Here is a 15223-nt window from a genome sequence, read left to right on the forward strand (position 1 = left end):
GCCACTGTTTTCAACCTTCTTGTTTGTTCGATTACTCAATAAACAAGATCTAATAGAAATACGATCAACAAGAACATAGGAATAGCAACAATTTCTTTCTCATATTGTTGGGTACGATAGCTAGTACAAGAAAAGATATTCAAATATTAACAACATATCTTGGTTATTTTAGATAAATTTGAGTAAATAGTCGACCAGGCTATTTAAATTAATAGTACATCCTCATATTCCGCCATATGTGAAATAACTATTTTTGTGTTCATACTTTAACGTTTCAGTTAACATTAGGTTCAAAACCCCTTTCGATTGTAGGACAGAATTGAATGTAGAATGAGAATATCCTTATTTATAATTCATTTGAGAGTGAAATACATTTAGACTGACATTATGATAAAAACAACCACACTCAACAGTCCCTTCTTTGAACACAAGATTTAATATAAAGCTGGAGTGGTTAAACGAAACCTTGTGATTTTCTTTTACGCCATTTTGTTCAAATACACTAGCAACGCAGCATATACAAACTTGCTGCAAATACGACCGGATATCGAAACTGGATGGTACGCTTGATCAGCTGGAAGTCTTTTTCTTTTTTACATTAACCATGCTGAATGAAATACATAAGCCAGAAATATACCAGAGACATAAATCCCAGCAAGAGATTTCCTGAGTAGGAAATAGAATAAAAACTATATATAAATATATAGTTTTAGAGAAAAGAACCAAAGTTCATGAAGTAATCCATGAAAATCCACAGTCACATATAGAAAAATTAATAAGTAAAAGCACTTTTCATGGATTAGTTTATGAACTTTGGTTCTTTTCTCTAAAACTATATATTTATATATTATATACTGTGAAACTTAATTTAATTTTAATTTTTAATAAGTTGAATTTAATTGAGCTTTTACCTGTAAATTTGCATTTTTATCCCTAATATTATTATATATAAATATATGCGTATATATATATATACGTACATATATATATATATATATATACGTACATATATATATATATATATATATATATGCGTACATATATATATATATATATATATATATATATATATATATATATATATACGCACATATATATATAGATAGATATATATAAATATATATATATCTTACATATTATATCTTCTATCTATATCTAAAAACGAGAGATTCTTTCTGCTGTTTTTTTTTTTGTCCATCATCAAAATGAAAGTAAATGGTTCAGGGGAAGCTATTATGCTATTTCTATATATATATGTAAAATCGAAATTCTTTCTCTTTCTTTCTCCGGCAAAATGAAAGTACCTGGTTCAAGGGAAGTTATTATGCAATTGCCTAATTTGTCTCAACAAAAATCATGCAATGGTACAACACTAATTGCGCACAAAATTATGAGGGACTGCATTGAGGCATATATTCTTTCTGGTTGTGGTAAAGGTGAGACCGTCTTCATTCCTCGCATACCAGTTATACCGACTAATGTCCCAATCCAATTATGACTCAAGTATATTTTGAAGTGATAGACAAATTTGGGGGAAGAGGTTCTAACGATGTTTCATTAATGAGGTGTCTACAAGAGATACTCGAAAGTTTTGAAATCAAGCATTTGTAAACCACTTTGGTGGTTACGTGGAGGCGCGTTGGCTTAGTGGTTAGGGTGTCAGATTGTAAGATTGTGGCTTCGATTCCTGGACCGGGCGATGCGTTGTGTTCTGAAGCAAAACACTTCATTTCACGTTGCTCCAGTTCACTCAGCTGGCAAAAATGAGTAACGCTGCGATGGACTGGCGTCCCGTCCAGCTGGGGAACACATACGCCATTGAAACCTGGAAACCGGGGAACCGGGCCTATGAGTCTGGCTAGGCTTTAAAAGGGCGCAAAGAAGAAAGAAAAGATTTTTGGTGGTTACAGTCTTTTTTAGTCGTGAATAAAGGAGGTCAGTTACCTAGGCAAGTGCAGTGAATGTCTTTTTTGATCTATCAATGGCGAAGCTGATATTTCATTAAAGGATGTTTACGTGCTTGCACATGCTCTAGTATGATGTGTCTAGGAAGCATGTTTGGCGCCTATGTGCGGAAGTTTAAGCAAGGGCGATGAGGGTTTACACTACATTGAAAGGTGCGTCGTTTTAAATGACGACAAGTAAGTCTTTATTGCACATATCTAAACATACCTTGGAGCACACAAGTTGTAGGTGGCGAGAAGACGGGGCAAATGTGTAGCCTGATGGGAGACATGTGCAAATACATATATGATTATGCAAATATATACATATACATATTTATGGGGACGTATGCGTGCGCATGTGTTTATGTGAGTGTATACACACACAAGTACACAGAGTAAAAAGACTTCCGTACATAAACATAAGCGTATGCATGCAGATAGATAGATAGAGATAGATAGACAGATAGATAGATAGATAGATAAATAGATAGATAGATAGATAGATAGATAGATAGATAGATAGATAGACTGATTGATTGATTGATTGATTGATTGATAGACGGACAGACAGACAGACAGACAGGCGTACGCACACATGCACACACAAAGATGCGCGCGCGCGTACACACGTATAGGTAGTAGTTTATGGATTTTCACCAGTTTCGACGACGAGTATTCCATTGTTTGATTACGCTAATCACATGCTCATTGAAATTCCGCAGATATGTTGTGCCCTTAATGAAACCCTCTGGCAAAATCAGCGAGAAAGTATGTGACAAAACTGCATCTTTGATTTACAGTTGCAATCCATCTGAAGGATTTTTGTAATTTCGACACCAGCCTAATCCTCAATATATGTTGTTGGCACTCCGTCGCTTACGACGTCAAGGGTTCCAGTTGATCCGATCAACGGAACAGCCTGCTCGTGAAATTAACGTGCAAGTGGCTGAGCACTCCACAGACACATGTACCCTTAACGTAGTTCTCGGGGATATTCAGTGTGACACAGTGCGACAAGGCTGACCCTTTGAATTACAGGCACAACAGAAACAGGAAGAAAGAGTGAGAGAAAGTTGTGGTGGAAGAGTACAGCAGGGTTCGCCACCATCCCCTGCCGGAGCCTCGTGGAGCTTTAGGTGTTTTCGCTCAATAAACACTCACACCTGGTCTGGGAATCGAAACCGCGATCCTATGACCGTGAGTCTGCTGCCCTAACCACTGGGCCATTGCGCCTCCACAATCCTCAATATAAATAACTATACAAACGTTTATCATGGAATGAGGATTGTCTTCCCTTTTTGGTTACGAACTATCACAAAATTTATATGTATGTACGTATTGTATGTATGTGTTTACATGATTATTTGTTTGTATGTTTGTAAGTATGTGTGTATCCATGTGTATGCACATGTAAGTATGTTCTTATGTACGCATGTGTATGTATGTATGTATGTTTCTATCTTAGTAAGTATGTATATTTGTATGTATGATTGCATGTATGTTGTACATAAGTATGTGTATATGTGTGGATGTATATATGTATGTGGAATTTCATGCGCATGCTTGCGTTTGTGTGTGTAAGCGTGTATTACGTTTACTCTTTTACTCTTTTACTTGTTTCAGTCATTTGACTGTGGCCATGCTGGAGCACCGCCTTTAGTTGAGTAAATCGACCCCAGGACTTATTCTTTGGAAGCCTAGTACTTATTCTATCGGTCTCTTTTGTCGAACCGCTAAGTTACGTGGTCGTAAACACACCAGCATCGGTTGTCAAGCGATGTTGGGGGTACAAACACAGATACACAAACACATACACACATACATACATATATATATATATATATATATATATATATATATATATATATATATATATATATATATATATATATATATAAACATATATACCACGGGCTTCTTTCAGTTTCCGTCTACAAAATCCACGCACAAGGCTTTGGTTGGCCCGAGGCTATAGTAGAAGACACTTGCCCAAGGTGCCACGCAGTGGGACTGAAGCCGGAACCATGTGGCTGGTAAGCAAGCTACTTACCACACAGCCGTGTGTGAAAATATATGCATTTAGATGTATGTGTGCAATACCTAGGTATGTTTTCTGTCTTTTGTATACAGTAGTTTTGAAGTTAAAAAAAAGTAAAGCAAATGTAAAACGCATTTATTAGTCTACGGTTACAGACCCGCACCGGCGCATCATACAACAGTATCCTCAACAAACACAGTGTACTCCCTTATAAACACCAGTTGCAATAAATATGCAAGCGAGCCTCTTCCTTGTCGCTCGATTTAGCAGAAACAGCTACGAAATTTCCCTCAAACTACATACTGCCGTCGAAATATCCATTATGTAGTGTAGTCTTAGTTACTCCAAAAGGTTAGGTAGTGATTTGTGGAATGTCTTTCATCATAAACCTGCTTGGTTGGAGCTGATCTGGGAGTAAACAGCAACATGTACAAAGAGTTATTTACGTGTTTAGGAACCACCGACATAAACAGAACCAATGAGGGAAGGTTAAAAAAGAGGAAGAGTATCATATATATATATATATATATATATATATATATATATATTTATATTTATATTTATATAAGGGCATTACTATACAATAATGCCTCACGCTATGAGGGACTCTAAGGTCAGACTACTATATAAAAAACACCTCTTGTTCGGTATAAATGTGTTTTTTATAGTAGTCTAACCTTAGAGTCCCTCATAGCGTGAGGCATTATTGTATAGCAATGCCCTTATATAAATATAAATATATATTTCGGGAATAAATGATGGATTTTTTCCCTTATGAAGTTTTTTTCACGCTAGCTACTTGATAAATTCTTGTAAAAGAATTCGTCCTATTATTGAATTTAAATATATATATATATATATATATATATATATATATATATATATATATATATATATATATATATATACATACATATATATATATATATATATATATATATATATATATACATATATATATATATATATATATATATATATATATATATATATATATATATATATATATATATATATATATATACATATATATATATATACATATATACATATATATATATATACATATATACATATATATATATATACATATATACATATATATATATACATATATATATATATATATATATATATATATATATATATATATATATATATATACATATATATACATATATACATATGAAAACTGTCCCACAGTCACTGTTAGTATGTTCAACAGACTTATGGATAAAGTTACTTAAATTTTATGTGTATGTGTGTATGTGTGTATGTAAGTATGTATGTATGTGTATGTATATGTGGGTACGCTCGAACACACACACATGTATATATGCGTATATATATATACATATGCATCTCATATATATATATATATATATATATATACATATATATATACACTCACACAGTTACAGATATAAACACATGCATGTGATTATTATATACATGTCTGTATGTTTACAACTGTTCACCCGTGTGAATGTACATGTTTATATAAGTTTGTGTTTGTGTGTGTGTATGTGTGTGTATATATATATATATATATATATATATATATATGTATATATATGAAAGAGGGAAGAGGGAGAAAGAGAGAGATACATACACATATTGACATATTCGCTCATAAACATGGATCTTCATCGGTATCGATGATGAGCATTACAACGGTTCGATCAAATGAACAACTACATTCAATGGTTGAGGTTTCGATAGACATTTGTATCCTGAATGTGATCCTTAAATAGAAACAGTTTGTCAAATCGGAAGACAAGGTTCGCCTTTCGAAATGCAGGTGCATTGAGAAACTTCAACCCATTTTCCCGCCGAATAAATCTCATTTTTTGAGTCTGCGACTGACCCAAAAGTGAGATATGAGGTAATTACCCTAACCGCCAAATACTGGAATTGTACTTAGATTATCATGGTTAAGAATCAAACGTCTTAACCACACGCATGTGCATGCGTCTGCACATATATTCGTTACACACTCGTATATGCCTAAATACGTAAATACGCAAGTGCACACGCATTTGAAGACGGTACTCCAGCATGGCTTTGATTGTAGCGACTAAACAAACAAAAGGGGTAAATATGGGTAAATACGCACTCACATATGATATACAGGGTGTCCACAAAGTCTGGGTACAGGGAGTAAATAAAATCGTAACATAAACAATTAAATATGAGAAATAATAATTTCTTAAAGTATGTGTTAATCTCCATGTGGGTACATGGAGTAAATAAAATCATAACATAAACAAATAAATGTAAGAAATAAAAATTTCTTAAAGTATGTTTTTAATCTCGATGTACCCAGACTTTGTGGACAGCCTGTAAATCGATCGATCGGTAGATAGATAGATAGATAGATAGATAGATAGATAGATAGATAGATGTAGACAGACAGACAGACAGACAGACAGACAGACGAGTGCGGAGCGACTGCTTACCTATTTCAGTCCGGTCCAGCCAACTTCAGCATATACAATCCAGGTCTAGGTCGTAATATTTAAAAATGTTTTTGTCCAAAGGAAATCCAACTGTGTATGTGTTAGTAAAATTTCGTGTGTATACATACACACATACATATACACACACATTAAATAAATAAATATATATGTATATATATATATATATATATATAATTTACTATGCAAAAAGATGGGAGAGGCAAAAAGAAGACGATAAGAGGGGAGAAAGAAGAGAAAAAGCGTATTTGGTAACCGGTCAGTCAGCATGAGTAGGAGGCATGTTACTTAAATGTCTCGCTCTTCACCTCTCTCTCCTGTGCGCTCAACAGATGCAAAACAAATACTGCTTGCACAGACACATCCAGTTCTTTAAATACTAATATTTCCATCGTACGTGCTGTTCATTTAACGCCTTTACTGCTCTATCGTTGAATTCGATATTTTCTTTTAATTTCTTCCTGTTTTTTTTTGTTTTTGTTTTTTCAAATAACTAAATAAATAAATCGGAATGAACTTTCATTTATTTATTTATTTATTCATTCATATATTTTTTTCCTATGTTGAAATCTTAAGTACACAAATCCACACGTTATGTGTGCATACACACATATTTGCGTGTGTGTTAGACGCTAAGAGTTGTAGGTGCAAAGCTTTTAATAACGTCTTATATATTATATTATATCCAAACCATATGTAACACCAGCACGTATATGATGTGTATTATGCATATACGATTGTGTGTGTATATATATATATTTTATTTTTTTCTCGTTTCAGTCACTAAACTGCAGTCATGCTGGAGCACCGCATTCAAAATCGCTTCCTGTACATATTTTTTTCTAAACTTTTTGTATAGGTCTCTTTGGCAGGACCACTAAGTAAAGAGTACATAAACAAACCACCCCCGGTTGTCAAGCGGTGGGGGGTGAGCGTGGGGGGTGAGCGTAGGGGGTGAGCGTGGGGGTGAGCGTGGGGGGTGAGCGTGGGGGTGAGCGTGAGGGGGGAGCGTGGGGGGTGAACGTGAGGGGGGAGCGTGGGGGAACGTGGGGGTACGTGGGGGAGCGTGGGGGGGGGAGCAAACACACAGACAAAATCCAGATCTGCTCACAAAGCTTTGGTCGGCCCGGGATTATTGTAGAAGACACTAACCCAAGGTGCCACGTAGTGGGACCGAACCCAGAACTATGTGCTTGGCAAGCAAACTTCTTACCAGACAGCTGTGTGTGTGTGCGTGTGTGTGTGTGTATGTGTGCGTGTGTGTGTGTGTGTGTGTGTGCGTGTGTGTGTGCGTGCGTGTGTGTATATTCATGCATTTATTAGTGCGTACTATATATCTTGTATCATATGTATATATTTGATATCTAGCCGATTGTTTATATGTTATACGTATATCATAAATATTATATCAAAATATATTGCATAATTCTTTGATTATTTATTATATTGTTTGATTCGTAATATTCTTAATTCCAACCGTCTGTTTGTTCCCCTTTATACGACAAAATAGTAGTATCATTTACAACTAAAGAGCTTTATTAGTTAAATATATTTCTGATGTACAAATACACAGAAAACACAATTTCGCGCGCAATTTTTAATAGTATGTATGTATGTATGTATGTGTGTGTGTGTGTGTGTGTGTGTGTGTGTGTGTGTGTGTGTCTGCGTGTTTCCTCGTCCTTTTTTGTCGGGTATGTTTTCGTTGTTGTTTATCTTTTGCTTATGATCTGATATATATTTCCTCTTCTTCCTGTTTTCAGCAATTTGTCTGAGCATGAGATAACAATCACGCATACACACTCACATTAGCACAACGTACTAGTTAAAAATCTAGCTACTTTAGAAACCACACATAAGTCAGCAACACACACACACCAACACACACACTATGCGTGGCATGTGTGAGTGTGTGTTAGGCCACATACAAATGTATACTACAAACGAGTTTACGAGGATTCGTGTACGTATATTCATGTACGTATATGCTACGCGTAATTGTATGGGATTATTAAGACGCATGCGTGTATGGGAAAGAGAGAAAGAATTTTCAGTTATTAAACATTCACAGTCGTTTGACAGAAAGTGTGAGAACTTGTATACAATTTAAAGAATGACAAAGGCAAAGGGTGGTGGGGAGAAGTGTTTTGAAATGAAGGAATTTGAAGAAAGATTAAAAGTGGGAGATAGTGACAGAGAGAGAGAGGGAGAGGGAGAGACAGAGGGAGAGAGAGAGAGATGAGCGGAAAGAGTGAGCTGTATAAATTTACATAAATGAATATTTAACAAAATGTACATGTAGGAATCTGAGAATGGTACGGAGAGAGACGTGGTGGGAGACAGACAAGAGAAAGGATAGGGAGTGAATGGATAAGGTTTGGAGAGATGTTTGGAGATATAGAAAGGCAAAAAGCCCAAAGAGAGGGGGAAAGGAGGGGAAGGAGAAGAGAGGGGAAAGGAGGGGAAGGAGAAGAGAGGGGGAAAGGAGGGAAAGGAGAAGAGAGGGGGAGTGGGAGATAATGATAACTAGAGGGAAATTAATAGGAAAATGTGGGAGGGAAATGCTTTTCTAATAATGGCAATAAATAGCTATATAGATGAATATGAAGGTAAGTAAATTAGTAAATAAGGTGGTAGGCAGATGTGGCTGCATGGAGCTGGGTAGGTAGGTAGGTAGGTAGGTAGATAGGTAGCAGTGGCGGTTCGTAGATGAAATTAGTGGGGGAGCTGCTTCAGAAAATGTTTAGCCGTTGTTTTAATACTCTTTACTCTTTTACTTGTTTCAGTCATTTGACTGCGGCCATGCTGGAGCACCGCCTTTAGTCGAGCAAGTCGACCCCAGGACTTATTCTTTGGAAGCCTAGTACTTATTCTATCGGGCTCTTTTTGCCGAACCGCTAGTTGACAGGGACATAAATACACCAGCATTGGTTGTCAAGCGATGCTAGGGGGACGAACACAGACACACAAACACACACACACACACACACACACACACACACACATATATATATATATATATATATATATATATATATATATATATATATATATATACATATATACGACGGTCTTCTTTCAGTTTCCGTCTGCCAAATCCACTCAGAAGGCTTTGGTCGGCCCGAGGCTATAGTAGAAGACATTTGCCCAAGATGCCACGCAGTGGGACTGAACCCGGAACCATGTGGTTGGTAAGCGAGCTACTTACCACACAGCCATTCCTGCGCCTATACTGTATAAAAGGAAACAAACATATAAAAAGAAAATCTATACATAAACTTGATCGGTTCGCGTTTTAGCCACTGCCGGGTAGTGTGTTTGATTTGTTCACTTGACACCGCCGCGAATTCCCCCCTTGTTTTTCAAAAATCCCCCCCAAATCATAAAATGGGGCTAGGATGTGCACTATTTTTCTCATCCTGGCAGCAACACTAAGCTGAAAGCAGGATAACAATCTAATTCTACACTTTATCACATTCAAGAATATAAACACGTTTTTAAGCATAACACACGCGAAGTCAAAAAGAAACACTACCTTTCACCCGGCACTGTCGTTCACGCAGTACTCTCTCTCCCTAGTGTGAAGCTTCCTATCTTGGATATGTGAGCATGCGCAAAACAGCCAAACACCGCGTCGCCGGAACTGTGAAACACACAGTTCTATACAAGGATTTTTGTATTTTTTTCATAAACTAGAGGATGGCTACTAACATTAAGCTTAAGGATTATATAATGTACAAGTATAAAGAAAGAATTAAAGAAAAAAAGGACCCATTATATCGAATGTTATCGATAATATCGAGTGGAAACAGGGGTTTCAGCAGTTCCGCAGTTCCTATAGACGAGCCGCCGCTGGTAGGTAGGTAGGTAGGTATGTAGGCAAGCAGGCAGGCAGGCAGGCAGGCAGGCAGGTAGGTAGGTAGGTAAATAGATAGATAGATAGATAGATAGATAGATAGATAGACTTGTAGATAGATAGGTATATAGATAAGAAGATAAAGTGATAGATATATAGATGGTTAGATACATACATACATACATGCATACATACATACATACATACATACATACATACATACATACATACATACATACATATAATATTATGTTTCCTTTAGTAGGTCGGACGACCAAGTAGAAAGTCGGTCGTCGGTTCTTCTAGAAAACTGAACGATGGACAAGTCTAGTGAAACTATAATACCTAATGGGCATATTAAAACTGTATTATCACTTTAAAATGTTTGTAGGTGTGCCTTACATGAGACATGGAATCTGTTATTGATTCTATTTACATAACATGAGGACTAAATTATATAAGCCTCCTAGTATTGCTAAAATCTGGAATTTCACTTTCAACTGTAGCATGACACAATGTGAGGAAGAGATGTTGTAAGTAATAGGTAATAATTACAGATCAATTAAGTATTGTTAACCAATGATTCTCTAGCGTACGATTTTGAGAAACATGTGAAGTACCAACTGCCTCAAACAAACAGAAAGCGACAGTGAGTTGTGTGAAATAAATCAACTTGGCATAGAAACTGCATCTCAAGCACTCTTTTCGTGTCTCCTACCATTATTACCATGTAACACTGATAAAATACGTGTAATACTGAACAATAAGCAGCGAGTTGGTAGGGGCTTTTGAGCGAGAGATTTCCTTAAGGTGTTTGATCCAGTTTTATATTCTGAATTCAAATGCCGCCGAGCTGAACTATGTCATTCATTCTTTGTGGTTCATAAATAAAATAGCAGTCAAATACTGGAATCAGTTTTTGCTTCGTTTTTTTTTTCTTTCTTTCTTCTTACTCACTCAGAATTGGCTATAACCAACAAGATAGTGTCTTGTAAAACAACACTGGAACGAGAGCTACTGGAAACTCTTATTGTGTTCTTCCATAAAAATTTCATGTTAAACACTATGTGTTTGTCAAGGAAGTCACTAAGGCTTGTTCGTCGACTGAAAAATAGATGATATGTAACGATTTCTAAGAGAGACATAAAGCCACAAATCTCGGTAACACTATATGCTATAAATCTACTTTAGTACTTAACTGATATTTATTTCATCGACCCTGCGAGGGAGTAAAGTCTACCTTAATTGGGTCTGAATTTAGAACATTAATGAAAGTAACTAAACACTGCAGAGCATTTTGTCCGGTTATCTTCTGATAATTCCATTTCAGCTTATTCAATCTTTACAATAAATAATGGGATCAAATTTTGGCACAAGGCCAGCAATTTTGAGCTAGCGGGGCTAAATCGATTACATCGATCCTAGTGCTTAACTGATACTTCTTTTATCGACCCCGAAAGGGATGACAGGCAAAGTCAACTTCGGCGGCATTTGAACTCAGAACATGAAGGCAGACGAAATGTCGCTAAGCATTTTGGCTGGCTCGTAGCCTTACTTTCCAATATATATTGAAATAAGATTACATACAAGCAGTGCGAATACAATAATCTTTTCTATCAAAGACACAATGCCTGAAATTTTGGGGGTGGGAACTAGTCGATTTCATCGACCCCGGTGCAAAACCGGTGCTTATTTTATCAACCCCGAAAGGATGAATGGAAAAGTCGACCTCGGTGGAATTTGAAGTCAGAACGTCCAGGCGGACGAAATGCCGCTAAACATTTTGCCCGGCGTGCTAACGATTCTACTAGCTCGTCGCCTTACATTACAATATATATTGAAATAAGATTACTTACAAACGGTACGAATACAATAATATCAGATGTCTTCGTTTTGGTTTATGTGAATTGTTATCACACACACAGACATTTGTATTAATCTCTTGCAGGTATTTTACTTGGTCAATAACTCATTGTCAAGTTAATATAGTGTATAGCTTGAAGTAACGCAGCTATAGAAACAGTTCTTAATCGGTGTGCATATTATCTCAGTGATTATTTTAATTATGCGTACAGCATAAATATATACTAGAAAAATCTGAAGTTTAATCACGAAATTGCTTAGCTAAAAGCTACGACGTAACAAATTGAACTTTAATCCAACCATGAATTAAATTGATTGGAAAAAAGAAACATTCAGCAATTTTGTGAAGAGGAGAAGAAAGTTAAAAGACAAAATTATCAGAATAAAACGTGAAAGTATATAATTTCATAAATGTCTGTAAATTTGGTAATAAATGCCAAAAAATATTAGACTAAGTAAATAAAAATGGTAGCAGTACAGCAAAGAATAGATTGCACGTTTAAGCTGAGATTCAAAATTAAGAAAAACTGATTTGCTAAATTTCTCCATTTTAAATAGAGAATCATCTATATTATTTACATTTACTCATGCGTGTTATGAGTTAAAAGCTTTTGATTATAGAAAGTACAGACTAAGCATAAAATGCACACATAGCAGTTGTTAATACACTGTTAAAATAGTTATAGGTTGTTAAATGGTTCGATTACTACGTGTTTTCAAGCATAAGCAGAAGATATTCCTGAGTTAAATGAATGGAAACAAACTGAATTAATTACCACACCATAAGAGTAAATGGGAGAGCGAAAACACGAGTGACGGATAAGCAACCCAAAAGTTGGATGGTTCTTATACTCTTATCAGTGCAGCTTAATACTAAATTTTTTTGAAGGGACTGCTACAGAGACCTTATAATACAAAATGTTTTGTTTGAGGGTATGTAATTTATATCCATTTAAAATGACGGACGTTGGAACACCTAATTAAGTTTTTGAAAAAAATAATATTTCTAATTTTTCTGAAAAAAGAAAAAAATATTACGGATGTCAGGTAATTGATATGCAAGAAGATTTAAGTGTCATTGATGTCGTCTTACAGGAAAAAACTCTCGTTCATATGTACACTCATCAATTCCTGTTTCACCGTCACTGTTTCCTCTGACTCCTTCAAAAGGCATCCTGACACAACTCAGAGCAAGCACTCATCAAAAAGCAAACCAGCAGAGCAGAATAACCTCTGCCAATTCTTTGATACAGTAATACTATATATACAGGAAACCACTGTACCGTTAGTCAACCTGCTAAGAATAGCAGTCAACTCTCTAACAAATAAGTTTTCTTAAATAATGAACACACTGAAATATACAAAAGGGTAGGATTTTTATAACCAGAATACCTTTCGTCATAGGTCAACCCGATGCGGCTTGACCTGAGCCTAAACAACAACAATAACACATACAGAAAAACCCTGCAAATATATAGCCAGAATATTCAGTTCTGAAGGCACTGCTAGAGCCTGGCCTTATATCCAATTACCAAGGAATTTGGAGCCACAAACTTTTGGCCTGGCATGTTGCTTGGTGGATTGCTAATTGAGGGCTCACTTTATCTCAGAAACTACTGAATAATCAATGAATACATATAAAAATATATAATTACATTTTTAAGGAGCACTTTTCGAACCTTAAGATTTTCAATCAAGAAATCTGATTATAATTTAATCCAGCTTGGTGACTTGTGTAAGAAACGCCAATAGTTGTATAAGTAACTAACTACAACAAACATTCGGATTAATATAAAACGCAGAATCAGTTTATACAAAACCGAAATGTAATATTAATACTATAAATACATCGAAACACAGACTTTCATAAGAACATTATTTCATATATTGATGACATTAATAATTATCCAAATTCTGACAAGATGCTTACTTTTTTCTTTTGGTTTTCATTTAGTTGATTTTTGGTTAATATTGAAGTTGATTACAGAATCGGTAGAGCAATGGGAAAATTCCCTTAAGGTATTTGGTAATGTCTGAAAACAAATTAGGTAAGGGAGGAGCGACTTAGCTTTTTATCCTTCCCTGATCGATAGAAAAAATATAAGTCAGTACGAGTATACGTTTATTCCACTTTACCACTTCCAAATGTTTGGATAATAATCATAATCATTGTACCATTCTGCACAATTTCTTCTCTAGTTTTCCTTTTCTGTTTCCTTCTCAAAAAAATGTATCCTTTTAGAATTCTATCCCTGTTGCTCAATAACTTTTGGTTTGCCTCAATTGAAGCAGAACACTCAGCAAATGAACTTCAACTTGATGAAGTTTCGATTCCTTCCTGGAGTGCAAGGAGACGAAAAGAAAGTCAATAAACATTCCTCTTTCTCCTTGAACCTTAATTAAACTCCACCTTTTAATTTCCAGATGAAAAAGTAAATCAGTTAAAGGATTAATTAAGTGAGGATTATCAAAATTCAAATTGAAAATGTTGACTGAATGCGGCAATAACTTATAGAAGAATCAATAAAAAAATATATCGTCTTATTAATTGTAAGGTGTGCATCTGATTCTTAGAGTAAATTTAATCTTTTAAAATTAAAGCATGATTTTCTGAAGGTTTAAAATAGAACATAATTAAATACCATTTTTTTTAAATACGAAGACATTCCTCATAGTATGAAATAACGTTAATGTTTGAAGTAAATTGCATAATAGTTCGCTTATATAGGAGTTTGAGAGGAAAAGTGAAACTGCTTACTCTTGCGCATGAAGGTCAAATAAAACCTCAAGGAAGAAGAGATGAGAGGAAGTGATTTTTATCTAGAAGCAAATAAACCATGTAGAACACGAGATTGGAAGAAGTGATTTCTAACTTTAGCTCAAGAAAAATCCACAATTTATTTATTTATTTTTCATAAGATTGATATGCTGCTCTACTTTACGATAATGGCGGTCTACCTCTTTTAGTACGATGAACAAACTTCAAGTTCAAGTATAAAAGAACTTTTGGAGAAAAATAATGAATACGTAATTTTGTAAGTCT

At 35.3% G+C, this 15223-nt stretch overlaps 1 protein-coding gene across 4 annotated transcripts in view; it reads right to left on the reverse strand.

Moving 5' to 3' along the window:
• LOC106872030 (uncharacterized) overlaps positions 1-15223 on the reverse strand; it is a 206192-nt gene that overhangs the window by 91560 nt on the left and 99409 nt on the right. Inside the window, exon 1 of one of the 4 annotated variants that reach the window (XM_089349417.1) lies at positions 6444-6606. The exons of 2 other annotated variants lie outside the window; for them this stretch is intronic. The gene's annotated coding sequence lies outside the window, so the exon portion shown is untranslated. Of the gene's footprint in view, positions 1-6443; positions 6607-15223 lie in introns of those variants that run through there. One more of the 4 variants, XM_089349415.1, reaches the window with a different exon arrangement.

The sequence above is a fragment of the Octopus bimaculoides genome, chromosome 3 (assembly GCF_046866305.1).
Source record: "Octopus bimaculoides isolate indiv1 chromosome 3, ASM4686630v1, whole genome shotgun sequence".
NCBI lineage: Eukaryota > Metazoa > Mollusca > Cephalopoda > Octopoda > Octopodidae > Octopus > Octopus bimaculoides.